Raw genomic sequence first — 26,388 nt, 5'->3', positions numbered from 1 at the left:
TGGAAGGATGTAAAGAAGAGGAGCATTTTCAAATATGTAACAGAGCTCTCTCTTAAAGTGTAGGCTGCGTTCTTTGGTGCCCTACCAAGGGACTTTTAGGATATGAACCTTAGAAGGATTTATAGAATTTCCTCAGTTTGAATCTAGCTAAAATGACTGCAAAATGATATTGATTCTAATATCTATAAAGATAATAATAATAATAATAATAATAATAATAATAATAATAATGATGATGATGATGTTGGAAGGGACCTTGGAGGTCATCTAGTCCAACCCCCTGCTCAGGCAGGAAACCCTATACCATTTTGGACACATGGCTATCCAGTTTCTTCTTAAAAACTTCCAGTGTTGGAGCATTCACCGCTTCTGGAGGCAGGTTGTTCCACTGGTTAATTGTTCTAACTGTCAGGAAAGTTCTAGGTTGCTTTTCTCCTTGATTAGTTTCCATCCATTGCTTCTTGTCCTGCCTTCAGGCGCTTTGGAAAATAGCTTGACCCTTCTTCTTTGTGGCAGCCCCTGAGATACTGGAAAACCTTGAAAGGACAGGGCATTTTGCAGGTAGTCTGTTCTCTTACTCTCTCCATTGGATCAGAGAACATTATTTAACTGTTTTTTTTTAATCTTTACATGTACTTCACCATCCATGTTTCTTTTAAATCCCCCCAAATGTCATGAGAGAGGCAGCTGGAACTACAAATGCCATCCATGCTTGCAACTCTGACAAAATCCAAGCTATACTTTTAAACACTGGAATGTAAGTGTGGGAAGTCAGCCTCTCCCCCCCCCCACTAGAGAACGAAATATTTTGGGGAATATTAAAAAGGCAGAACATTATAATTCCCCAAAGGATCTTAAAAGCAGAAAAGCAGGCCCAGTTTTTCTTAATAGCCCCAAGCAAAAACTAAGCAGGCCAGCTCTGTAAAAATGCAGATTTGATAATCCCATTCAGAAAGACTGGGCCACCTATTCATAAGCAAAATGCCTTCAGCCACAGCCCCAGAGAAGGATTGAGCTGATGGGGTTGGAAAAACAAAGACTCCAAGGAACATGACCTTTAGGAGGATTAACCCATCACTGTTAGAATGCCAAAAGGGCACACTGAATCCCAGGTCAAATTTCATTGTACAGGAACAGGAAGAGCCTCAAATACAATGCCACAGGAACAACTCCAAACACAAAAGCCCAAGAAGGTATAAAAACCCACCGCTCCCAGGTCCATTTTGCCAGCCACCCCAGAGACACATGCTGTGTCACTGAAGTTTCTGTCAACTCAACTGGACTTTCTTTCCTAAAGCAGTCTCCATGTTCTTATTCACGGCTTGGATTGGACCTGAAGCTTTTTTTTTCAGCTTAAGTTTGTGGGCACTTCAAGGAGATGTCACCAGGGAATTGTGTTCCAAGCAATCTTATTTAACATGCTCAGTTATGGTCCAGGAACAGAGGGTAAACAACATGTTAATGAGATTCACATTAAGTCGGGAGGTGATGCCAACATTAATGAAGACGGAGGTGTAATACAAAATGACTCTCTGGGAATGGTAGGGAGGAATGAAACTCAGACAAGAATTAGCAGGGAAAGGAAGGAGATAATAGGCCAAATCACATCTAGAATGCAAATCTCTCTCCATCTTCAAGTATTCAGATGAGTAAGATGTAAAACTAATTAATTCAGATAAGTAAAATTAAATGGTTATGAAAGGGCTTTGGTGTTTCTTCCAGTTGCATCAAGGAATTCTACCAGGTTTAAGTAGGAACCGAGAGAATACTTTTTTTAGTTTGGGCATACTCCAAAAGATAGTCCTCAACTATCATAAATATCCTCCAGACCAGCTAATCATCTTTGTTGCTCTTCTCTGCACTTTTTTCTAGAGCAGCGGTTCTCAACCTTTGTGTGACGGCGACCCCCGTCACACGGTGGCGCCCCCATGCGCGGTGCGCATGCACGGCGACGCCCCCATGTGTGGCATGCATGCGCGGCGGCGCCCCTGAGGGGGAAAAATGGCGGACTGTGTTGTTTGGCGACCCCCGTAAAATGGTCGTTCGACCCCAAATGGGGTCGCGACCCATAGGTTGAGAACCGCTGTTCTAGAGTCTTAACATTAACATTAACAAATCTGGATGCAATATTTCAAGTTCAATTCTTCTTCTCTTTCTGCAATATCTTTGCTGAATGGACTGAACTGGGTCCTATTCTCCCTCTGGAAATGCAATGCCAGGCAGACCAAATGCTTGCAACTTTTTCGGCAACGTGGGACAATCTATCTTCATTGTTGCTTGGTAGTGCACCTTCTCCTCCCAGTGCGATTTCAACACTGCATCTGCCAGCTCCTTTAGCCCACTTATAGCTCTATCTTTCTGTAAAAGCCTCTTATCTCAATCCCCGCCTCCCTCCATAGATTCAGGTTATCAACCACAAGTATAGTTTGTATATCTGGGGTATCATGTGCCAGGCTGATAGACGGTGTTTATCTTCCCCATTCTACTACAGGTTGGCAGGCAAGAAGGATGCTCTCTCTAAGAGCAGTGCTTTTGTTGATAGTCAAAGAAAATAAATGATAAGCATCACGGGGTTAAGCCTATCCTGTTTACTGAGCTGTCAATTGCAATTCATTAGCAAGTTTGAAGGTTTTTTTTTTTTTTAGCAGCCTCGCACTAATGATGCTCTAGTGCAGGGGGCCTTCAAACTTGGCCCTTTTATGACTTGTGGACTTCAACTCCCAGAATTCCTCAGCCAGCCTCCATTTTGTTTGTTAGATTTAAGACAGGGATCCTCAAACTTGGCCCTTTGATGACTTGTGGACTTCAACTCCCAGAATTCCTCAGCCAGCCTCCATTTTGTTTGTTAGATTTAAGACAGGGGTCTTCAAACTTGGCCCTTTTATGACTTGTGGACTTCAACTCCCAGAATTCCTCAGCCAGCCTCCATTTTGTTTGTTAGATTTAAGACAGGGATCCTCAAACTTGGCCCTTTGATGACTTGTGGACTTCAACTCCCAGAATTCCTCAGCCAGCCTCCATTTTGTTTGTTAGATTTAAGACAGGGGTCTTCAAACTTGGCCCTTTTATGACTTGTGGACTTCAACTCCCAGAATTCCTCAGCCAGCCTCCATTTTGTTTGTTAGATTTAAGACAGGGATCCTCAAACTTGGCCCTTTGATGACTTGTGGACTTCAACTCCCAGAATTCCTCAGCCAGCCTCCATTTTGTTTGTTAGATTTAAGACAGGGGTCTTCAAACTTGGCCCTTTTATGACTTGTGGACTTCAACTCCCAAAATTCCTCAGCCAGGCATGCTAGCTGAGGAATTCTGGGAGTTGAAGTCCACAAGTCATAAAAGGGCCAGGTCTGAAGACCCCTGCTCTAGTGTCACACCAGTGACTGAACTTTCACCTTTCCATATGACAAACCTTTAACTATCTGTCACCTCTTGAACAATCCAGGTATGTTGGTAGCACGGCTTCTTCACAAGCACCGATGAGGCATAGAGAGAATATGGAGATGTTGATTGGAGAGCGACTTCAGGTACGTTTTCCTGAACTAAATGAAAAACTCTGAAAGAGAGAAAGACAGAGATGATAGGCTTAATGCTCATAGAAAGGGCAGCGGAAGTTTCTGAAAATGATTAATCAGTTGGGTGTAATAGCCAAATGACATAATAGTAGTAGTAGTAGTAGTAGTAGTAGTAGTAGTAGTAGTAGTAGTAGTAGTAATAATAATAATAATAATAATAATAATAATAATAATAATAATATAAAGTTGGAAGGGACCTTGGAGGTCATCTAGTCCAACCCCCTGCTCAGGCAGGAAACCCTATACCATTTCAGACAAATGGCTGTCCAGTCTCTTCTTAAAAACTTCCAGTGTTGGCGCATTCACCACTTCTGGAGGCAGGTTGTTCTACTGGTTAATTGTTCTAACTGTCAGGAAATTTCTCCTTATTTCTAGGTTGCTTCTCTCCTTGGTTAGTTTCCATCCGTTGCTTCTTGTCCTGCCTTCAGGCGATTTGGAGAATAGCTTGACTCCCTCTTCTTTGTGGCAACCACTGAGATATTGGAACACTGCTATTATCCTTCTCTTCATTAAACTAGACATACCCAATTCCAGCAACTGTTCCTTATATGTTTTAGCTTCCAGTCCCCTGATCATCTTTGTTGCTCTCCTCTGTACTCTTTCTAGAGTTTCAACATCTTTTTTACATAATAATAATACTACAAGGGCAATTAATAGAAGGCAATGTAAGAGGGAAGAAACAATGAGGACTCCACAACAATCCTATTATATAACAAAAAACAGAACTGGAAGGGACCTTGGAGGTCTTCTAGTCCAGCCCCCTGCTCAAGCAGGAGACACTATACGATTTCAGAGAAATGGTTGTCCAGTCTCTTCTTAAAAACCTCCAGTGTTAAAGCACCCACAATTTCTGAAGGCAAGCCATTCTACTGATTAATTGTTCTAACTGCCAATAAATTCCTCCTTGTTTCTAAGTTGGTTCTCTCCTTGATTAATTTCCACCCATTGTTTCTGCCTCCAGGTGCTTCGGAGAATAGGTTGACCTGCTCTTTTTTGTGGCAACTCCTCAAATATTGGAAGACTGCTCTCATGTCACCCCTAGTTCTTCTTTTCACTAAGACTAGACATACCCAATTCCTGCAATTGTTCCCCATATGTTTTAGCCTCCAGCCCTCTGTCTAGATCATCTTTATTGCTCTTTTCTGCATTCTTTCTAAAGCAGTGGTTCTCAACCTTTTTAATGCTGCGACCCCCAACCGGTCGTAGGTTGAGGACTACTCAACTGGTCGTAAGTCGAGGACTACTCAACGGGTGCAGCACCGTTTGCAGAATGGGACTTTTGGCGGGCTCAGCAGGGCAAAGACAGCCTGGACAATTCCTATTGGCTTTTGAAAGCCAATAGAATTAGACTCCATTCAAGAGAGTCTATTCTATTGGCTTTCAAAAGCCAATAGAATAAAAGGGAGGAGCACAGCTAAGGAAAAGGAGAAAAAAAAATGGTGGACTGCGTTGTTTGGCGACCCCCGTGAAATGGTCGTTCGACCCCAAATGGGGTCCCAACCCACAGGTTGAGAACCACTGCTCTAAAGTCTTAATGTCTTTTTAATATCGTGATGACCAAAACTGGACCCAATACGCCAAGGGTGGTCTTATCAAAGCATAATAAAGTGGTATATAGAATAATGCAATCTTCAGACTGGATGCTCTCCAGTTGGATAGGCTTCCCCTGCCAGAAATCTGAGCACTCGGAGGAAAATTCCCAGACTGAGGAATAAACTAAACCGTGTAGGTTATCCAGGAAGTGGGGGAAGTGTTGAGCAATAACCACATGTGGACCGTGACATAATCATACAAACACTGCAAAGTAAACATTTGGATCCTGCATCCTGCTGTGAGCATGTAAACATGACATTTCTGCAATGACATCGTTGGATGCATGTCACGAGTTTGGTGGGACTGCAGTCAAACTGAAAACTTATCTCAGAAAACTCTGCCCTGTTAAGTTGTAAGTCCTCAATTTGCAACCCCAACTGAGCCCCAAATTTCTGTGACTACGTGAGACATTTCTTAAGTGGGTTTTGCCCCGTTTTTGCGATCTTTCTTGCTGCAGTTATTAAGTGAATCACTGCAGTTGTTTAAGTTAGCAACACGGTTGTTAAGCGAATCCAGCTTCCCCCATTGACTTTGATTGTCGGAAGGTCACAAAAAGTGATCACATGACCCTGGGGAACGCCGCAGCTGTCATAAATGCGAGTCAGTTGCCAAGTGTCTGAATTTTGATCACGTGACCGTGAGGATGCTGCAATGGTTGTAAGTGTGAAAAACGGTCATAACTCATTGGAGGCTAAAATATATAAGGAACGGTTGCTGGAATGTCTAGTTTAATGAAGAGAAGGACGAGGAGGGGACATGATAGCAGTGTTTCAGTATCTCAGGGGCTGCCCCAAAGAAGAGGGAGTCAAGCTATTCTCCAAAGCGCCTGAAGGCAGGACAAGAAGCAACAGGTGGAAACTAATCAAGGAGAGAAGCAACCTAGAACTAAGGAGAAACTTCCTGACAGTTAGAACAATTAACCAGTGGAACAACCTGCCTCTACAAGGGGCAAATGCTCAAACACTGGAAGTTATTAAGAAGAGACTGGACATGGTATGGGGTTTCCTGCCTGAGTAGGGGGTTGGACTAGATGACCTCCAAGGTCCCTTCCAACTTTATTATTATTATTGTTGTTGTTGTTGTTGTTGTTTGTTGTTCTTCTTATTATTATTATACTTTTTTCAGTGCCAATATAACTTTGAACGGTCACTAAATGAACCGTTGTAAGCCGAGGACTCATCTGTACCCCCGAAGAAGTGGTCTTTTGCTTGGAAAAACTGGCTAAAATAACAACGTGACCAGGAGTTTTCACTGTATATTTGTTGCAGTCTTCATGGAATTATATCCAGTCAGATATCCTGGTGGGAAGTTAAGCCCTGCAGACATCGTACGTTTTGAGCTTCTTGGCATGTGATTGAAGCTTGCCCTAAACGCTGGATAAACAATCCACGATTCCATCTTTTGAACTGCCCAGCGTGACCAAAACTTGATATTTTCAGTTAAACTGTTCTGTCACAAAGTCTCCAAAGCCTCCGTAGATCAATATCCAACCCACTGGGCCTTTGGCTCGGGCTGAATGTCATTCTCCGTAGGGACTCTTGGGGGCTGGAAATTGTATTGAGCGATAGTGTATTACAACAATAACCAAGCAGTTCCTATGACAAAAATTTATGACAGTCTTCTAAACCCCGGAGCCTTCTTGAAACCATCTGCTTGAGGACGCCTCCATGTCATCCTTTCCTTCCAAGTTCCACATCCAATCCAGAGGTTTTGTAAAAAAAAAAAATCATATAGTAGTGATGGAAGTTAGCCCAGAGAAAGAAATATTAAAAAGGGCAGAAAAATATATTTTTCCTCAAAAGGATTTTTTTAAAACCAAACCTGGCCCCAAATCTATCTCTCTGCCCCAAGCAAGAGCTAGCCCCATACAAATGCAGATGTAAAACCATCAGAAAGTTGGAGCCAGAGCAATCAAGAAAACAAAGGAAAGATCTGCATACCCCACCCAAACTCTAGGAGTCATTAGCCCCATCACCTGGGAAGCAGGATATGATAATAGAATTAAACCACAGATATCAAGGCCTAGACAAACACTCAGAAACAGCCTCAAGGTTCATGCCGCAGGAACAGCAAACTATTCCAAACAAAAGGCTAGGGGGGGCGGTATAAAACCTACTGCCCATGTGCTCAATCTCTCTCCTTCTCTCCTCTGCACTTTCCTGAAGAACCATCTTTCTGCAATAAACTGTAACCTTCTTCCCAAAGCAGTCGCCATGTTTGCTTATTTATTCCCAGCTTGGATGAACCAGGATGAAAACTTTACTTCTAACACTGGCAAGGTCTGCCTTTCTAAGTTCCTCAAGGTTTTCTTCTTGCAGGTCCAAAATTGTTATTTTTCTGCCTCTTCTCAGAATTCTTAAGAATTTCTTTTCCATCAGATCACCCTAAGCTGGCAGGAATAGCCAACACTCTAGAAGATAGGCTTAAGAGACAGAAGGATCTGGACAGACTTGAACACTGGGCTCTATCTAACAAAATGAAATTCAATGGTGAAAAAATGTCAGGATCTACACTTAGACAAGAAAAACCAAATGTACAGGCATAGAATAGGTGGTACCTGGCTCAGAAGCAGAAACTGTGAGAGGGAACTAGGAAATCTAGTAGACCACCACTTAAATAGAATAGAATAGGCAGTACCTGACTCAACAGTTCTGTAGTACTTGTGTGAGGGATCTCGGAATCCTAGTGGACAATCACTAAAATATGAGCCAGCAGTGTGCTACAGCTGCCAAAAAAAAGCCAATGCAGTCCTAGGCTGCATTAATAGAGGGATAGACTCAAGATCATTTGAAATGTTAATGTCACTTTACAATGCCTTGGTAAGGCCACACTTGGAATACTGCATCCAGTTTTGGTCACCACGATGTAAAAAAGTTGCTGAGACTCTGGAAAGAGTGCAGAGAAGAGCAACAAAGATGATTATGGGGCTGGGGGCTAAAACATATGAAGAACGGTTGCAGGAACTGAGTATGTCTAATTTAATGAAAAGAAGGATTAGGGGTGATATGATAGCAGTGTTCCAATATCTCAGGGGCTGCCCCAAAGAAGAGGGAGTAAAGCTATTCTCCAAAGCACCTGAAGGCAGGACAAGAAGCAACGGATGGAAACAAGCCAAAGAGAGAAGCAACCTAGAACTAAGGAGAAATTTCCTGACAATTAGAACAATCAATCAGTGGAATAACCTGCCTCCAGAAATTGTGAATGCTCCAACACTGGAAGTTTTTAAGAAGAGACTGGACAGCCATTTGTCTTGACGGACTTGAATACTGGGCCCTATCTAACAAAATGAAATTCAATCATGAGAAAAGCAAGGTTCTACACTTAGGCAAGAAAAATCAAATGTACAGGTACAGACAGATTAGGTGAAACGTGGCTTAATAGCAGTTAACTGCAAGAGGGACCTTGGAGTCCCAGTGCACAATCACTTGAACAAGAACCAGCGGTGTGGGTCCGCCATCAAAAATGCCAATGCAATCGTAGATTGCTTTAACAGAGGGGTAGAATTAAAATCATGTGAAGTATTGGTACCACTTTATAAAACCTTAGTAACACCACACTTGGAATACTGCATCCAATTTTGATCACCACCTTGCGAAAAAGACGTTGAGACACTAGAAAGAGTGCAGAGAAGAGCAACAAAGATGATTAGGGGACTGGAGGCTAAAACATATGAATAGCGATGCAGGAATTGGATATAGTAATAGCAATAGCACTTAGACTTATATACCGCTTTGCAGGGCTTTACAGCTCTCTCTCAGTGATTTACAGAGTCAGCATCTTGCCCCCCAACAATCTGGGGGCAACAACTCTGTTATTCTATTATTCTGTTAAGCATTTGCTAGCTAAAAAAGATCCTTTGCAAGGAATTCTAGCATGAGGTCCTCCTTAAGAGAACTTTATTGGAAAGCCCAGTGAGATCCATCTGGATTTTAAGCCTTTTTTTTTCTGGAGTGTTGGTTATTCCTGGTGTCATCTGCAAAGTTGATAAGTTTTCTTTCTGTTTCCTCAACTAAATCATTCACAAAGGTACAACACACAATGCATCTCAAAAGAAGTGCACGCAATATAAGATGAAACTCTCTCCTAGTCACATAGATTGTGTTTATTTGTGTCATATTATCACATCAGTCCCATTGAAGTTCTCCCTTCTGAGGCTAGGTTGCCCCGATAACCTGCCTGTCTAGGCCAATTGTAGGTCAATCATGTATCCTAGCTACCACATCCTGATTATTTTGCAGGTGCAAATGCAGAAATAGAATATATCGTAAGTTATTTGAGGACAGCTCCACACATTTCAGCAAAATGGAGTCAGAGGACAGACAATTTTGTTAACTTTCCTCTTACTAAGCTGCTGCTTAACATGCTCTCTCTCTCTCTCTCTCTCTCTCTCTCTCTCTCTCTCCCTCCCTCCTTCTCTCCCCCTCTCTCCCTTTCTCTCCCTCCCTCCCTCTCTCTCCCTTCCCTTCTCCCTTTCCCTCTCTTTCGCTTTTTCCTCCTCCCTCTCTCCTTCCCTCTCTTCTTCTCTCTCTCTCCCTTCCTCCCTTCCTCTCTCCCTCCCCCTCTCTCCGTTTGTCTCCCTTTCTCCCTCTCTCCCTCTCTCCTCCCCCCCCCTCTCTCTCTCACACCCACACACATCATACAAGTAACTCTGGGTGGCTTATAGGATTAGAAGCTAGAACATATAACCTATCAGAGATAAATCCCTGGTGCCAAAGATAAACATCAATAATAACAGAATCCATCTACCCACTGGACCCCAGTGGCAGGATTCAGCTGGTTTACATCGGTTTGGCAGAACCGGTAGCTAATTTTTTGTCAATTTCGACAAACCGGCTGAAGCCCTAGCCCTTTTCCGCAAGGCCCAGAATGGACCGCCGAAATGCGTGGATGCCACTTCTGGAAGTCTGTTCTGGGCCTGGGCCTCTGAGGCCCAGAACAGATTTCTGGAACAGGCATCCAAACAAAGAACCGGTTGTTTACACATTTGAATGCCACCTCTGCCTGACCCCAATGCCTGGGGAAATAAGAATGTATGGTTGAAATAAGAATTCCGCACCTGAGACAATGTGTTTCTTTTCCATAAATTCAACTTTGCCCCACAAACAAAAGGTAGACAAGAAGTTGAACATCTGATTTTTACTCTTCTGGTATCAGTACTGTGAGGGACTGTAGTCTTGATTCCCAGGTGGGAGGGGCTGCATTCCAGAGAGCAAGAGACAACTCAATTCAGATAGTTTGCATGAGAGAAAGAGGTGGTCCCTAATTGCCGGCAATGGGGAAAAAGTCCCGATATGTCGTGCGACGTCACGTGACGTCACTAGTTTGACGTGCCCGGTTTGAAGTAACAACAACACTGAAAAAAAAGTAACTTTTCAGTGGTCCTCCTACTTACAACCATCACAACACACCTCACAGTCCTGTGGTCAAAATCCAGCTGCTTGGAATTCAGCATATATTTATAATGGGTGCAGTGTCCCAGGTTCACGTGATCACCAGTTGCGACCTTCCCAGCCAACTTTTGGTAAGCAAAGTCAGTGGGGGGAAACCAGATTTGTTTAACAACCTGTGACTCACTTAAAAACTGCTATGATTTACTTGACAACCATGACAAACCAGATTGTAAAATAGGATACTAGTCATTTAACAACCGCTTTGCTTAGCTTAGCAATGGAAATTTCCATCTCCATTGGATCAATAGCACTTAGCACTTAGACTTATATACCACTTTACAGCCCTCTCTAAGCGATTTACAGAGTCAGCCTATACCATTTCAGACAAGTGGTTGTCCAGTCTCTTCTTAAAAACTTCCAGTGTTGGAGCAAATTGACAATGTCTGGAGGCAAGTTGTTCCATTGTTTAATTGTTCTAACTGTCAGGAAGTTTCTCCTTAGTTCTAGGTTGCTTCTCTCCTTGGTTAATTTCCATCCGTTGCTTCTTGTCCTTCCTTCAGGCACTTTGGAGAATAGCTTGACTCCCTCTTCTTTGGGGCAGCTCCTGAGATATTGGAACACTGCTATCATGTCATCCCGTGTCCTTCTTTTCATTAAAGTAGACATACCCAATTCCAGCAACCGTTCCTTATATGTTTTAGCCTCCAGTCCCCTGATCATCTTTGTTGCTCTTCTCTGCACTCTTTCCAGAGTCTCAATATCTTTTTTACATCGTGGTGACCAAAACTGGATGCAGTACTCCAAGTGTGGCCTTACCAAGGCATTGTAAAGTGGTATCAGCCCTTCACGTGATCTTGATTCTATCCCTCTGTTAATGCAGCCTAGCACTGTGTTGGCCTTTTTGGCAGCTGCAGCACATGGCTGGCTCATATCTAAATGATTGTCTACTAGGACTCGGAGATCCTAGTGAAGGGCAGAAAATATCCTGCAGAAAGCACAGCTCCAGAACACAGTCCTTTCAGCAATTCCAAGAAAGCTCCACACCCACTTACACTACACAGCTGTCCATGAAGGATGCACACAAACCTCCAAATACTGGAACACTGCTATCAATCATGTCATCCCGTGTCCTTCTTTTCATTAAACTAGACATCCCCAATTCCAGCAACCGTTCCTTATATGCTTTAGCCTCCTGTCCCCTGATCATCTTTGTTGCTCTTCTCTGCACTCTTTCCAGAGTTTCAACATCTTTTTTACATTGTGGCGACCAAAACAGGATGCAGTATTAAAAAAAAACCGGCTTTGTCTAGCTGCACAACTAAATCAATCAAGCCATGAGCAGCCAGGAAGAATCCTCCTACAAAACTGCCTTTCAAGTTGCCGCCTGATTGCCACCAAAATGTCATTCCAATGAAGTGTGATTCAAGCTGCCCAGTTCTTTCATTGATCTTCTGATTATTGTCTCATAACTTAAAGGACAGGGCTTGTCAAGCGGCTAGCAATGCCCGCCATTCGCGTCAAAAACCTCTCCAGAAGCATGAAGCTGGGCTGACAGTTATTACATGACTGATAATGTTGCCAAACATTTACAGGCACTATAAGGATAAAGGGATTTCCCCCCCCCCTATATATATATATAAAAAAAGAAATCAAAAGCAAAGCCTCCTACAAACCATTGAAATCAATCACCAGGGGAAAAAATTGAGCGTTTGGGGGTATCTTCGTGTGTCTTGATAATTTAAAGTGAGAGCTTAATGTTTAATGCTTTATGTTCGCAATGCTTTTCATGCTCTAATGGTTTCCTAATGTCGTTTTATGATGTTGTGAGACTGAACTGAAAAAAGTAGCTTGTAACCTTGCATTTATACAGGTACAAATGTACAGGTACAGATTAGGCCAGGGGTCTTCAAACTGGGCCCTTTTATGACTTGCGGACTTCAACTCCCAGAATTCCTCAGCCAGGCACGTTGGCTGAGGAATTCTGGGAGTTGAAGTCCGCAAGTCATAAAAGGGCCAAGTCTGAAGATCCCTGGATTAGGCGAAACCTGGCTCAAACACAATAACTCTGGGAGGGACCTTGGAGTCCTGTGGACGACCACTTAAACATGAGCCAGACCTGTGCGGCAGCAGCCAAAAAAGCTAATACAATACTTGGCTGCATAAACAGAGGCGTAGAATCAAAATCACGTGAAGTATTCGTACCATTTATAAATCCTTAGTAAGACCACACTTAGAATACTCCATCAGTTTTGGTTACCATATAAAGATACTGAGATTAACAGACGCAGTGATTCATTTAACAACCATGGCAAAAATGATCATAAAATCACATGTGACTCACTGAGTAACTATCTCGCTTAGCAACAAAAATGTTGTTCCTAATCATGGTTCTAGGTCGAAGACTACAATGTGCTTCTTTATTTTTATTTTTTACACAAATGTATAGGGCTCTCCAACTCTCACACTGATGATTCTGGGCAATTTACAGCATTAAAAATCCACAACACTGAAAACTCACAAGCCCCCCCCCATTGCAGCAACAACACAATAAAATCAACTCCTTGATCAGTTCCATCTCCATTGGGGGTCCACGGGCCTTCTAAGGAAACCACAACTTCAGGGTCTGATGACTTGTGGCTTTGATGATTAGAGGAGAAAATGGATGGTAGAAAAACAAATGAGCTTTTTAAAATAATCATAAAGTAAGAGAAAATGTTGCAACCATTTTTGCTGCAGAGGCAATGGGGAGCATCCTCCTCCTATTTCTTTTCATTTTTTCTCTCGGCACTCTTTTTTCTTACCCCCTTTCTTTCTTTCTTTCTTTCTTTCTTTCTTTCTTTCTTTCTTTCTTTCTTTCTTTCTTTCTTTCTTTCTTTCTTTCTTTCTTTCTTTCTTTCTTTCTTTCTTCTCTATTTTGTATTAGATTGTTAAAATTTGCTGTTTTCTTACTCAAGCTTGTGACATAAAAAACTTCTCTGACTGCTGGTTTGCACCTAAGTCAGACTAGATAAGGTTCAAGAGCGTTCAAGGACAGGTCTGTGTGTTTATGTGCGTGTGTGTGTGTGTGTGTGTGTGTGTGTGTGTGTGTGTGTGAGAGAGAGAGAGAGAGAGAGAGAGAGAGAGAGAGAGAGAGAGAGACTTCACCCTCTTATGTCCATGTAGGGATTCCAGACTAATTCCCGGTTTGTCTCCTCCCTCTGGCTTGACGAGTCTATCTCCAACAGCCCCATGGATTTGATCCTTTCCCTTTATGTCCCTTTTCCTGCGCAATCACTTTTAAACTTTAAAAGTTTATTCAGATTTAAATTCTGCCTTATTCCGGTTTTCTCCTTTTAGGGGCCACAGATGGCAACGTGGGACACCGACAGTTGAAGCCAAGAAGCATCTGCATTCTTCAAAGCTGTGAACAGGCATTTGGAAACGCAAGTCCCTTTCGCCGTGCTGTTCGTCAGTCACAGTTTCTAAATTAAAAAGCCTTGTCTTTCTGTTAGGGACGGAGCCATATGCTAGTCTTCTGTTCCGAACACCCAGCTTTCCTTTATTATGGGAAAGAAAATATAGTTAGCAAAAGTATAAGCTTTGGTGAGCGATGAGGGGAGCTGTTTATGGAAAGGATCGGGGTGCCTTAGGGGATCTGAAGCTGAGCAGGAGCTCAAGGGGTGATGCAGTTGCTAAGAGACAAATACAATTTCAGATGCCTTAAAAGTATCTAGAGCAGAAGTAAGCAGAGTTTACTCTGTGGGGACTTGGTGCTCTCTGAGGTTAGTTGTTTTCTTGCAGATGTTTCATTACCCAGCTAGGTAACATCATCAGTGCTGGAAGGGAGAGGAGTTTGCATTCTATTCTATTCTATTCTATTCTATTCTATTCTATTCTATTCTATTCTATTCTATTCTATTCTATTCTATTCTATATTCTATTCTATTCTATTCTATTCTATTCTATTCTATTCTATTCTATTCTATTCTATTCTATTCTATTCCATTTCATTCCATTCCATATTTTCTATTCTATTCTATTCTATTCTATTCTATTCTATTCTATTCTATTCTATTCTATTCTATTCTATTCCATGCTATTCCATTCCATTCCATTCCATTCCATTCCTATTCCTTATTCTATTCTATTCTATTCTATTCTATTCTATTCTATTCTATTCTATTCTATTCTATTCTACTCCATTCCATTCCATATTTTCTATTCTATTCCATTCCATTCCATTCCTATTCCTTATTCTATTCTATTCTATTCTATTCTATTCTATTCTATTCTATTCTATTCTATTCTATTCTATTCTATTCTATTCTATTCTATTCTATTCCATTCCATTCCATATTTTCTATTCTATTCCATTCCATTCTTTTCTATTCCAAATATTTGTAGCATCCTCAAAAAATGGTTGTTGGGCCTCTGCTTACACACTTTTTTAAAAGGCCAGACTACCCCCTCCCCTAAATAATCTATTCCACATTTTGAACTATGCAGTTGATCAATGAAAATTAGGAAGTGTTCTTAATGTTTAGATCAATTCCACCTCATTGCCATTTCTACTCATTAGCTATAATCTGAACTAATAGAAAACACGTCTGCTCTATCTTCTATATCAGTGATGGCAAACCTTTTAGAGACCGAGTGCCCAAACTGCAATCCAAAACCCACTTATGTATCGCCAGGTGCCGGGTGGATGTGGCCCACTCCGTGGGTGCAGCTACACAGTGGGCTTGGCAGACTGGGTGGGCGTGGCCACTGGATGGGTGTGGCTGCAATAGTCATGGCAGATTGGGTGGGCATGGTCGGGATGGGCGTGGCCACCTCGATGTTGCTTATGGGGAGGGACACCTGTGGGAGCCGGGCAGGGTTGGGGGAGATCCAACGGGTCTCTGGCAGGTGGGATGGTGGGCTCCACAATGGCGGCTCTAGGCTGGCTGGCCTTAGGCCAGTGATGGTGAACTTTTAGAGACCACATTTGCTGGGGCGATGGCACGTGCCCATAGAGAGGGCTCCGCTTGCCACCTCTGGCATGCGTGCCATAGGTTTGCCACCACTGTTCTATATGATAGTCCTTCAAAGATCAGAAGATGATCATATTTTACCTCATTATTGGTTTCTTCAGGCTAAACCTCAACTCTAGTCACTGTTCCTTATCAGACTTGGTTTCCATATGTCTTACCAACTATTAACCTTCCTCAATTACGCTCCAGTTTGCAAACAACAGCAACAATAGCAACAACAAGAATGGTTGCAGGAATTAAGTATGTCCAGCCTAGTGAAAGGAAGAACTAGGGATGACACCATAGCAGTCTTCCAATATCTAAGGGTCTGCCACAAAGAAGAGGGGGTCAAGCTATTCTCCAAAGGACCTGAAGGCAGGAGAAGAAGCAACAGATGGAAACTAATCAGGGAGAGGAGCAACCTAGAAATAAGGAGAAATTTCCTGACCGCGAGGACAATTAATCAGTGGAACAACCTGCCTTCAGATGTTTTGGGTGCTCCATCACTGGAGGTTTTCAAGGAGAGATTGGACAGCCATTTGTCTGGAATGGTGTAAGGCAGGGGTAGGCCACCTTGGCTCTTTGATGACTTGTGGACTTCAGCTCCCAGAATTCCTCAGCCAGCCACACTGAGGGGAAAGGGAGAGGTTTCCAAGCTGAGGCATGCTGGCTCAGGAATTCTGGGAGTTGAAGTCCACCAGTCATAAAAGAGCCAAGGTTGCCTACCCCTGGTGTAGGGTCACCTGCCTGAGAAGGGGGTTGGATTAGATGACCTCCAAGGTCCCTTCCATCTCTGTTATTCTGTTATTTAACAAGGACAGTCTTCTTCAGCTCTTCCACAAATGTCACAATGGATACAAGACAAGAATCGAATAGCCTGCTCTACATTGCTAATAAATCAAGAATCAAGCAGAGGGCCTGAAGCTCTTCAAGAAAAAAAACAAAACTTGCAGAATAAAACATCCCACCCACATTCTCTGCCTCGTTTCACATTTTTTTTCAACCTCCAAATAATCGGAAGAGAAGCTAAATTGGAAGTAGACCTCTTCTGATTGAATCATCCTCTTGTCCTGATTATATGGTCACTTCCATATAGTTTGCTTGGTAACCATGAAGATATGTTTTTCTGTCTCCTTTTTTCCAGGGTTGTTTGTTTTGTTTTTTTTACTTCCCAGTCTAGCCAAATTGGAGGGCGATGCAAAGCAATCATGTTCTCCTTTCCCCCCCAAAGGACTCTGTTTCTGTCTCATCTTGCTGAGAAAAAATGTCTGATTTACAAAGAGAGAATTGCAGTAGGTGTGAGGGAATAAATCTACCCTGAAAGCAGTGTTAATGAGTAAGGATGTCAGCGGGTCTAATTTCTTGGCATGGAAAAATCCAAAAAGCCATCCCGGGTCACAACAAGCAGGATGAGACTCACAAAATCATAGCCAGGAATTGTTCTTCGTGCGGCAGCTTTAGTCAAGAACTGCCGGCTAAAAACTGAGAATTGGAATAGCCATATCCCCTTCCTTCCTTCCTTCCTTCCTTCCTTCCTTCCTTCCTTCCTTCCTTCCTTCCTTCCTTCCTTCCTTCCTTCCTTCCTTCCTCCCTCCCTCCCTCCCTCCCTCCCTCCCTCCCTCCTTCCCTCCCTCCTTCCTTCAATTTGCTTCCTTTCTTTCTTCCTACCTTCTTTCCTCCTTCCCTCCCTCCTTCAAATTTTCCTTCCTTCCTTCCTTCCTTCCTTCCTTCCTTCCTTCCTTCCTTCCTTCCTTCCTTCCTCCCTCCCTCCCTCCCTCAACTTTTCCTTCCTTCCTTCCCTCCATCCCTCCCTCTTACCCACTAGAGGACCCAGAAGAAAGGCCTTCTTCAGGGTGGCTCCCTCCTTTGGAATATCATCCCTTCAGAAATTAGACTGCCCCCCCCCGCTTTGACCAGAATGAGTTTTGCCAGTGGGCCTAAGGAACCCAGAGTGTGAGGGAGCTCATCAAATAGCTTATTTGACCATGTGTTGTCACCGGAGGAGGAGATGGGGGTTATTGTTTTTTATTTTTATTGTTTTTTATTTTAATTTTTTTAATTTTTTTTCAATACTGTGTTTTTTATTATTTGTAAGCTGCCTACAGTCACTGTGAGCGAGTAGGCAGCTATATAAATTTTCTAAACAAACAAACAAATAACAATAAATAAATCTGGCAGGTCTTCTTGATAAACTCCTTAATCGCCAAGAGCACTGCTTGAGAAGACTTGATCTGAGAACTGTTGGGCTGGTTCTTCACGGTATCAAATATTGTTTTTCCCTCTCATTAACCAAGGATTCAACAGACTTGCCGCAAACCAGCTCTAGCATGGATTGTCTCAAGCTTTGGTGAGCCATCCCTCTGTGGATACAACCTGGGCGAGGGGTCTTCAAACTTGGCCCTTTTATGACTTGTGGACTTCAACTCCCAGAATTCCTCAGTCAGCCATTTTGATGAAACTGCAGGCTTGGATCCAGACTAGGGGTCTTCAGACTTGGCCCTTTTATGTCTTGTGGACTTCAACTCCCAGAATTCCTCAGCCAGGTACATGTGTGCCTGGCTGAGGAATTCTGGGAGTTGAAATCATAAAAGGGCCAAGTTTGAAGACCCCTGGCCTAGGACTTCATTGGGATTTTTTGGCAGCTGCAGCACATGCTAGCTCATATGTCAGCAGTGAGCCATCAAGACCTCTAGATCCCGGTCACATCCAGACAAGGCCAACCAGGGACTGCCACTTAACAAACTCCAACCTTATTCACAGACCAAGTTATATCCAAACAAATGAAACTAATATCACAAAGTCCAGCCAAATTATATGTTTGCTTTGTCTAGCATGGTGGTAGACTAACACAGGCATGTCAAACTCATGACGTCACATGACATCGCGCGACGTATTGAGACTTTTCTCCCATTGCTGGCAATGGGGTGGGCGCAGTTTCGGAATGAAGCATTCGGCCCGCGGGCTGGCAGTTTGACATGCCTGGACTAACAGATTCAACCTATGTGTTAGAATTAACAGAGGGATAGAATCAAGATCATGTGAAGTATTAATACCACTCTTCAATGCCTTGGTAAGGCCACACTTGGAATACTGCATCCAGTTTTGGTCACCACGATGTAAAAAAGATGTTGAGACTCTAGAAAGAGTACAGAGAAGAGCAACAAAGATGATAGGGGACTGGAGGCTAAAACATATAAGGAACGGTTGCTAGAATTGGGTATGTCTAGTTTAACGAAGAGAAGGACAAGGGGGGACATGATAGCAGTATTCCAATGTCTCAGGGGCTGCCATAAAGAAGAGGAAATTAAGCAATTTTCCAAAGCACCTGAAGGCAGGACAAGAAGCAACGGGTGGAAACTAATCAAGGAGAGAAGCAACCTAGAACTAAGGAGAAACTTCCTGACAGTGAGAACAATTAATCAGTGGAACAACCTGCCTCCAGAAGCGGTGAATGCTCCAACACTGGAAGTTTTTAAGAAGAGACTGGACATCCATTTGTCCGAAATGGTGTAGGGTTTCCTGCCTGAGCAGGGGGTTGGACTAGATGACCTCCAAGGTCCCTTCCAACTTTACTACTATTACTATTACTAATTTGGCACCAGATAATTATAGAATTAAACCTTTTTTTAAAAAAAAACATTTGAATTGGTAAACTTTTTAGAGCAGAATGTTCTCCTTTGGAGGCACCCTTGACTGCCTGGTCATCCAAGACTCTAGCAGAACCATGTCAAAACTAATTTGGGGTTCCAACTCAAACTGGGGTTGTGCAAGAAGAAATAAAAATGAGATCCAGACAGATGTGAGGAAAGAAGAAACATTTATTCCTAAAAACAAAGAGTTTGCCTTTGGGGGACAGCTACAGAGAAATGGAGTACAGCAACATAGTTTTATAGGGAAACTTGTTCTGAAGTGTTTACGTGCTGATTCTAAGGTGACACTTAAGGGGATATGAAGTGTGTGTGTGTATAGATATGTTTGCTCTTGTGAACATGCAGATCTGCTGGGAGACTTAATTTAACTCTATTTGTGTTTACAGACCTTTAACCTTATTTGTATTTATAGATCTCACCCTTTGATAGGTGGATTAGGTCTGGGTAACGTGTTTGGGGGTCTGAGGAAGTTGAGGAAGTTTGAGTAAAAGATTTTTTTTTCCCGTTTGCTATTTTTACTTGATTAGCTTAGTTTCAGTTGAACTGTCAAGGTATCTAGTGGAGACGTTGATTCTCAGTCCATTGTGTATTCTGTTAATTTTCTAGGGCAGTGGTGGTGAACCTTTTAGAGACCGAGTGCCCAAACTGCAACCGAAAACCCACTTATTTATTGCTGGGTGCCAGGTGGGTGTGGCCCACTGGGTGGGCGTGGCCGTGGTGGTCATGGCAAACTGGGTGGGTGTGGCAGAGGTGGGCGTGGTCACCTTGATGTTGCTTGTCGAGATGGACGCCTGTGGGGGCTGGGCAGGGTTGGGGGAGATCCAGGGGGTCTCTGGCAGGTGGGGCAGTGGGCAGGAGGCTCGTTCTGCGGGATGAGGTGAGATAAGGCGAGGCAGGGTGGGGGTGCCATTGTCGCAGGGCAAGGTGAGGCAGGGGCCGGGGCGGCTGCTGCCTGACACCATCAGCCCCCGCACACAGAGGCCAGCGAGCGCATGGGGGCCGACAGTGTCCGTCAGCAGCCACAGCCTGCTGGCCCCTCAACTGGCACACTCTGGGGCTCCGCAGCCCACCGCTAGCAGTTCAGAGAAGCCGCCTCTGAGCTGGACGGCTGGCCAACAGCTGAGGAGGCGATGCAGTGGGTTGTGCCTGGGAAAAAGAGAGCATGAGAGGCCAGGAGGGATGGGACCAGAGGGGGGGGGAGGGAAACCAGCCATGCTGGGATGCATCCAGCCACGTGGGACCTCGGTGAGTTGTGAAGTGGCTGGTTGAAGAGGGACAGTTGCCATCTCCGGGGCATGGTGCGCGTGCCCACAGAGAGGGCTCTGAGTGCCGCCTTTGGCATGCGTGCTATAGGTTCGCCACCACTGTTCTAGGGGAAGATGGAAACAGTATAATAAATAAATATATATATTTTGATATAAAACTTCTCACAACCAGCTCTAGAGAGTCGAGCATTGACTTTCTTCTGACATTTGGTGGCTAATCCTCTTCCACAAGCAAGGCCTCAGTTAAAGTGAAACCATAACGGAAAGATGGATGCCAAATTTGGCCAAAGGAAAGCCCAAAAGCAAATATTTAGGCCTGGCAGAAAATGCAGGCCTAAATATTGTGGAAGGAAAAGGAAAATTGAACCTTTGTTTCACCTTGAATGAACTGGAGGATTCCTTTGTTATAGTAATTAACACCCTAACATTTCCCCCCCTAGAATTTAAGAAAAGAAAACCTTGTCAAGCTCCATTGGATTTTTCTGGCCTTTTATATGTTCATGTTAATGAACAACTGTTGTTCCCACCCCATCTTTCTGTCCCCCCCCAATAATTGATGGTTTAGAGAAGACACAGACTTTTCTCTGCCTTGATTGCCTGTGCTATTGTTGTAGGAGTTTTTAAATTAGTAGCCTGGCACTTCATTTCCAATTTTTGTTTCCTCCCTGTGTTGCAATTTCAGAGTCAGTTAAGTCATTGCGTGATGTCGCTTAATTCGCATTGAAATAACAGGTTTTGTGCATTGCCTGAATTACTAAGAAATTATAGCCCGACGACACAATGGAGAGTTTTGTTTCCTTCCTTCCTTCCTTCCTTCCTTCCTTCCTTCCTTCCTTCCTTCCTTCCTTCCTTCCTTCCTTCCTTCCTTCCTTCCTTCCTCTTGAAGGAAAAATCTTCATCGGGGTCCAGCCCAAGCCGGAAATAAATGAAATGGAGACTGTTTTTAGAAAGAAGGTTGTAGTTTATTGAAGAGCAGAGCCAGACAGAAAGATGGCTCTGGAAAAAAGTGACCACATGGAGCAGAGCAGTGGGTTTTTACACTTTAGGCTTTTGAGGTTGTTTCCTGTTCCTGTGGCATGAACTTTGACCTGAGGTTCAGGGTGCCTTTCTGGTATTCTGAAGGTAGTGGGTTAATCCTATTATGTCCCAAAGGTCATATACTGCTTCTCTGTGGCTATGGCTGATGGCTTACTTCCTGTGTTGGATTTCTTGGATGAGGGGTAGTTGATTCTATGGAGTTTTGTCTTTCTAATCCCATCAGCTCCAAGCTTCCTGGCTCCAATCTTTCTGAAAGGATGATCACATCTGCATTTCCACAGAGCTGGTTTTACTTGGGGGAGGGAGACTTGAGGAAAAACTCGGCATGCTTTCTGCTTTTTTAAGATCCTTTGAGGAAATATAATATTCTGCCTCTTTAATGTTTCCTTCTCGGGGGAGGGGGCTGTTCCCTTCCTTCCTTCCTTCCTTCCTTCCTTCCTTCCTTCCTTCCTTCCTTCCTTCCTTCCTGCCTTCCTTCCTGCCTTCCTGTATTCTTTTTCCTTCCCTCCATTCTTCCTTCCTTCGTTCCTTCCTTCCTTCCTTCCTGTATTGCCTCCTTCTATTCTTCTTGCCTGCCTGCCTGCTTTCCTGTATTCCTTCCTTCCTTCCTTCCTTCCTTCCTGTATTCTTCTTCCTTCCCTCCATTCTTCCTTCCTTCCTTCCTTCCTTCCTTCCTTCCTTCCTTCCTGTATTGCCTTCTTCTATTCTTCTTGCCTGCCTGCCTGCCTGCTTTCCCTCCCTCCCTCCCTCCCTCCTTCCTTCCTTCCTTCCTTCCTTCCTTCCTTCCTTCCTTCCTTCCTTCCTTCCTTCCTTCCTTCTCCTTTCCCTTCCTTCCTTCCTTCCTTCCTTCCTTCCTTCCTTCCTTCCTTCCTTCCTTCTTTCCTTCCTTCTTCCCTTCCCTTCCCTTCCCTGCCTGTTTTCCTGTCACCCTGCCTTCCTCTTTTCCTTATTCTGTCCCTCCCTTCATCCCTTCATCCCTCCATCTCCCTTACCTCTCTTTCTCTCCGCTTCCTCCCTCCCCAATTATGCTACTTCCCTCAGATACACCAGCAAGCAAGCTATGGAGTGAAGGCGGGATATGCCCCACTTTCCTTTGCCCCTCAGCCTCATTTCAAGGGATCCCTGAAAACAACGAAAGGGACTCTCCTGGCAAGGATGTTCCAACGATCCACCCCTTTCTTTGCCTCTTCTGTAGGGAGAAAGACCCTCCTCTGAGTCCCCAAAAGGGAAAGAGAAGTATAAGAGAGAGAGAGCAAGCGAGAGAGAGAGAGAGAGAGAGAGAGAGAGAGAGAGAGAGAGAGAGAGAGAGAGAGAGTGAGTTACACACACACACACACACACACAGAGAGAGAGAGAGAGAGAGAGAGAGAGAGAGAGAGGAGAGAGAGACAGACAGAAAAAGAGAGAGTCAGAGAGAAAAAGAGAGAGAAAGAGGAGAGGGGGAGAGAGAGAGAGACAGAGAAAGAGAGAGAGAGAGAGAGGAGAGAGACAGACAGAAAAAGAGAGAGTCAGAGAGAAAGAGAGAGAGAAAGGAGAGGGAGAAAGAGAGAGAGAGAGATTTTGGCTTGATTTGTACAACAGGGTAAAGTAAGATAAAATGAAGCTGTCTACTTGCTGCTGTGGTGTTATTGTAGGAACTCAGCCATGGTACTTTGTGGTTAGCAAGTGCTCGTTTGTGGTAAAAGCCACAATATTTGCCATTTTGGTTAAACATAGTTATTTCCAGCAAAGCCTGCGAAATCCAGTGATCGGTTCAATCCAGATTTATATAATGTACATCCATTTATTCTTCCTCCCCATTCCTCCCCCCCCCATCGCACACAAATCTCAGTTATTTAGTTCAAAAACTCAGACAGCTCCTCAGTACGTTTAATTCTGTCCAGCTGTTTCTCGGTTTCCATTTGTGAAAGTCGGAATCCCGTCCCAGCAACTCAGTCAGTACAGATAGTCCTCAACTTACCACCACAATGGAGTCCAACATTTCTGTTGCTAAGCGGGACAGTTATTAAGGGAGTCTCCCCCCATTTTACAACCTTACTTGCCACAGTAATTGTGAAACACTTTTGTTTTAACACAGGGGTCTTCAAACTTGGCAACTTTTAAGACTTGTGGGCTTCAACTCCCAGAATGGTGCTTGTGTGTTTGAAGTCTTTAGCTCCCACATTTTCTATTACTTTCTCTATTTTATGGTCCCACCAGTTCTGGCTTGCAGGTAAGCAGTACGAGAAACAGTTTACTCCCAGATTTGTCTTAAATCACAATCTCAGCTGAGATCATACCATATACGAATGTCGGATTTCCGCTTTGAATACAATAGAATCTGATTCACGTGGGACAATCATCAAACTAAGGCTGCTGATCCCAACTCCCCTGGGAAAAATGTAATAATATAAGGGGTGGTAGCAGTGATCCAAAAATGGAAGCCAAAATGTTTTCTAGATTACTTAAACTTTACTTAATGAGACCAGCAAAGCCCAGAGCATCTGAGTCCTCTCTGATCTTTGTACTTTGGAGGAAAAAATAAACCATGATCCAAAATTGCTTAAAACTAAGCAGCTTGGACATATGTTGCTATGGAGATAGGACTTGAAGGCTTGGAAAAAAACAGAAGGGAAAAGGAACACACCTGTTGTGTCCTTGTGTTGATGTCTACCTTGTGTCTGCAAAGGTTGTGGACATTTGGAGTGACAAGAATGGGAGAAATAAAAAACAAAAATGCCATGGAGCTATCATCATTTAGGGCTTCCAAATGTTACAACTGGTAGGCAGTTAGTTCCGAGAACATTTATATATGTGTGTAATTTTGAAGAGATTCGTGTTTAAAAGTCTCTTTGCAGCCTGGGTAGAAACCGTGGAGTTTTTAATGGTTGGTTATTATATAGTAGTCCTGGACTTACAACAGCTGCTTTAATGACCTTTCAAAGTTATAACAGCACTGAAAAACTGACTTATGACCATTTTTTACACTTATGACCGCTGCAGCATCCATATGGTCATATGATCAAAATTCAAATTACACATTTATGACAGTTGCTGTGTTCCATAGGAACAGTTTTGGTGAACTTTTGACAAGCAAAGTCAATGGGGAAGCCACTTAACAACTGCTATTAATTTAACAACTATTAAAACAGGGGTCTTCAAACTTGGCAACTTTAAGACTTGTGGACTTCAACTTCCAGAATTCCTCAGCCAGCGAGCCTGGCTGAGGAATTCTGGGAGTTGAGATCCACAAGTCACAAAAGGGCCAAGTTTGAAGACCCCTGGCCTAAGAGAAGACACTTCACAAAATAAGAATATGCTTCTACAGCCATTCATTTAGCAATGGTTTGATATTACAACAGCATTGGGGGGGAAAAAATGACTCATGACCATTTTTCACATTTAACGACCATTGCAGCATCCCCGTGGTCACGTGATCAAAACTGAGATGCTTGGCAACTGACTCATACTTATGACAGTTGCAGTGTCCCCGGATCAGCAGTCTGAGAAGCTGGATTGACTTAACAACCACGTTACTAACTTAACAACTGCAGTGATTCCCTGAACAATTGTGGCCAAAAAGGTTGTAAAGTGGGGCAAAACTCACTTAACCACTGTCTCGCTTAGCGGCAGAAATTTTGGGTTCAGTTTGGTCGTTAAGTTGAGGACTGCCTGTTCTTGCATTGCATTTTTGGGGCAACTAATAAACGTGTCGCCTCTTTTCTCTTCCTCCACTCTTCTCTCTTGCTTATTGGCATATTCATGCTGATTTCTTGGCAATGTTCAGCCCTACTCTATTTCTCTTTGTTCCACCTCTTGAAATGTATTCTCTCAGATGTCAGAATTCAATCAAAAGTGACTTCAAGTGTGAGAAGAGGGGGAGAGAAAGATGGAAATAGCATGCAGGCGAATTTGAATAATAATCAGATCCTTAACGTGAACGATAATAAAAATGCTACTTAATTTCTGATTTAATTCTGAAATTTTTCGAATACATATTACTGTTTTAATTGTCTTCCAGGGAAGAAAGGCAGTTTATTAAGGTTTTGCACCCCAGTCTTATGCTGTGGAGGGAGGGAGGGAGGGGGAGAGGGAGAGGGAGAGAAATCGTGGAACAAATCACTGGAATTTGTGTTAATCTTAATTGGTTTAATTCCCCTGGCTTTTGTGCTTTTTTCCAAAGAAAAATCTAGAATTTTGTAAGGCAGAGGTGATAGGGGTTTTTTTGCTCTATATTTCAAACTCTAACAACAACAATAATAACAACTGTCTCTGTTTCCTTATAATCTGCTCATATCAATTCTTTTAGGTTACACATTTCATTTTAATGTGATTTTTATACAAAGCTGTTTTGAATCGCAGCCTTTTTCTAGCTATCACTTTTTCTTAGTTATCAGAATAAGAATGAAAAAAAAAGAATTCTCTTTTATAATCGAGGGATAAGGAGAATAAAAATCTTCCTCCCTCCCATTCTCTCTCCTTCCTTCCTTCCTTCCTTCCTTCCTTCCTTCCTTCCTTCCTTCCTTCCTTCCTCCCTCCCTCCCTCCCATTCTCCTCCTTCCTTCCTTCCTTCCTTCCTTCCTTCCTTCCTTCCTTCCTTCCTTCCTTCCTTCCTCCCTCCCTCCCTCCCTCCCTCCCATTCTCCTTCCTTCCTTCCTTCCTTCCTTCCTTCCTTCCTTCCTTCCTTCCTTCCTTCCTTCCTTCTTTCCCTTCCTCCCTCCCTCCCTCCCATTCTCCTCCTTCCTTCCTTCCTTCCTTCCTTCCTTCCTTCCTTCCTTCCTTCCTCCCTCCCTCCCTCCCTCCCTCCCTCCCATTCTCCTTCCTTCCTTCCTTCCTTCCTTCTTTCCTTCCTTCCTCCCTCCCTCCCTCCATCCCTGAAAGATTTGATCTTCTAAAAATTTAACTGGTGA

Source organism: Crotalus tigris, unplaced genomic scaffold (genome assembly GCF_016545835.1).
Source record: "Crotalus tigris isolate CLP2741 ecotype Arizona unplaced genomic scaffold, ASM1654583v1 scf7180000018580.5573681206:619365, whole genome shotgun sequence".
Taxonomy (NCBI): domain Eukaryota; kingdom Metazoa; phylum Chordata; class Lepidosauria; order Squamata; family Viperidae; genus Crotalus; species Crotalus tigris.
This window is presented reverse-complemented; position numbering follows the sequence as displayed.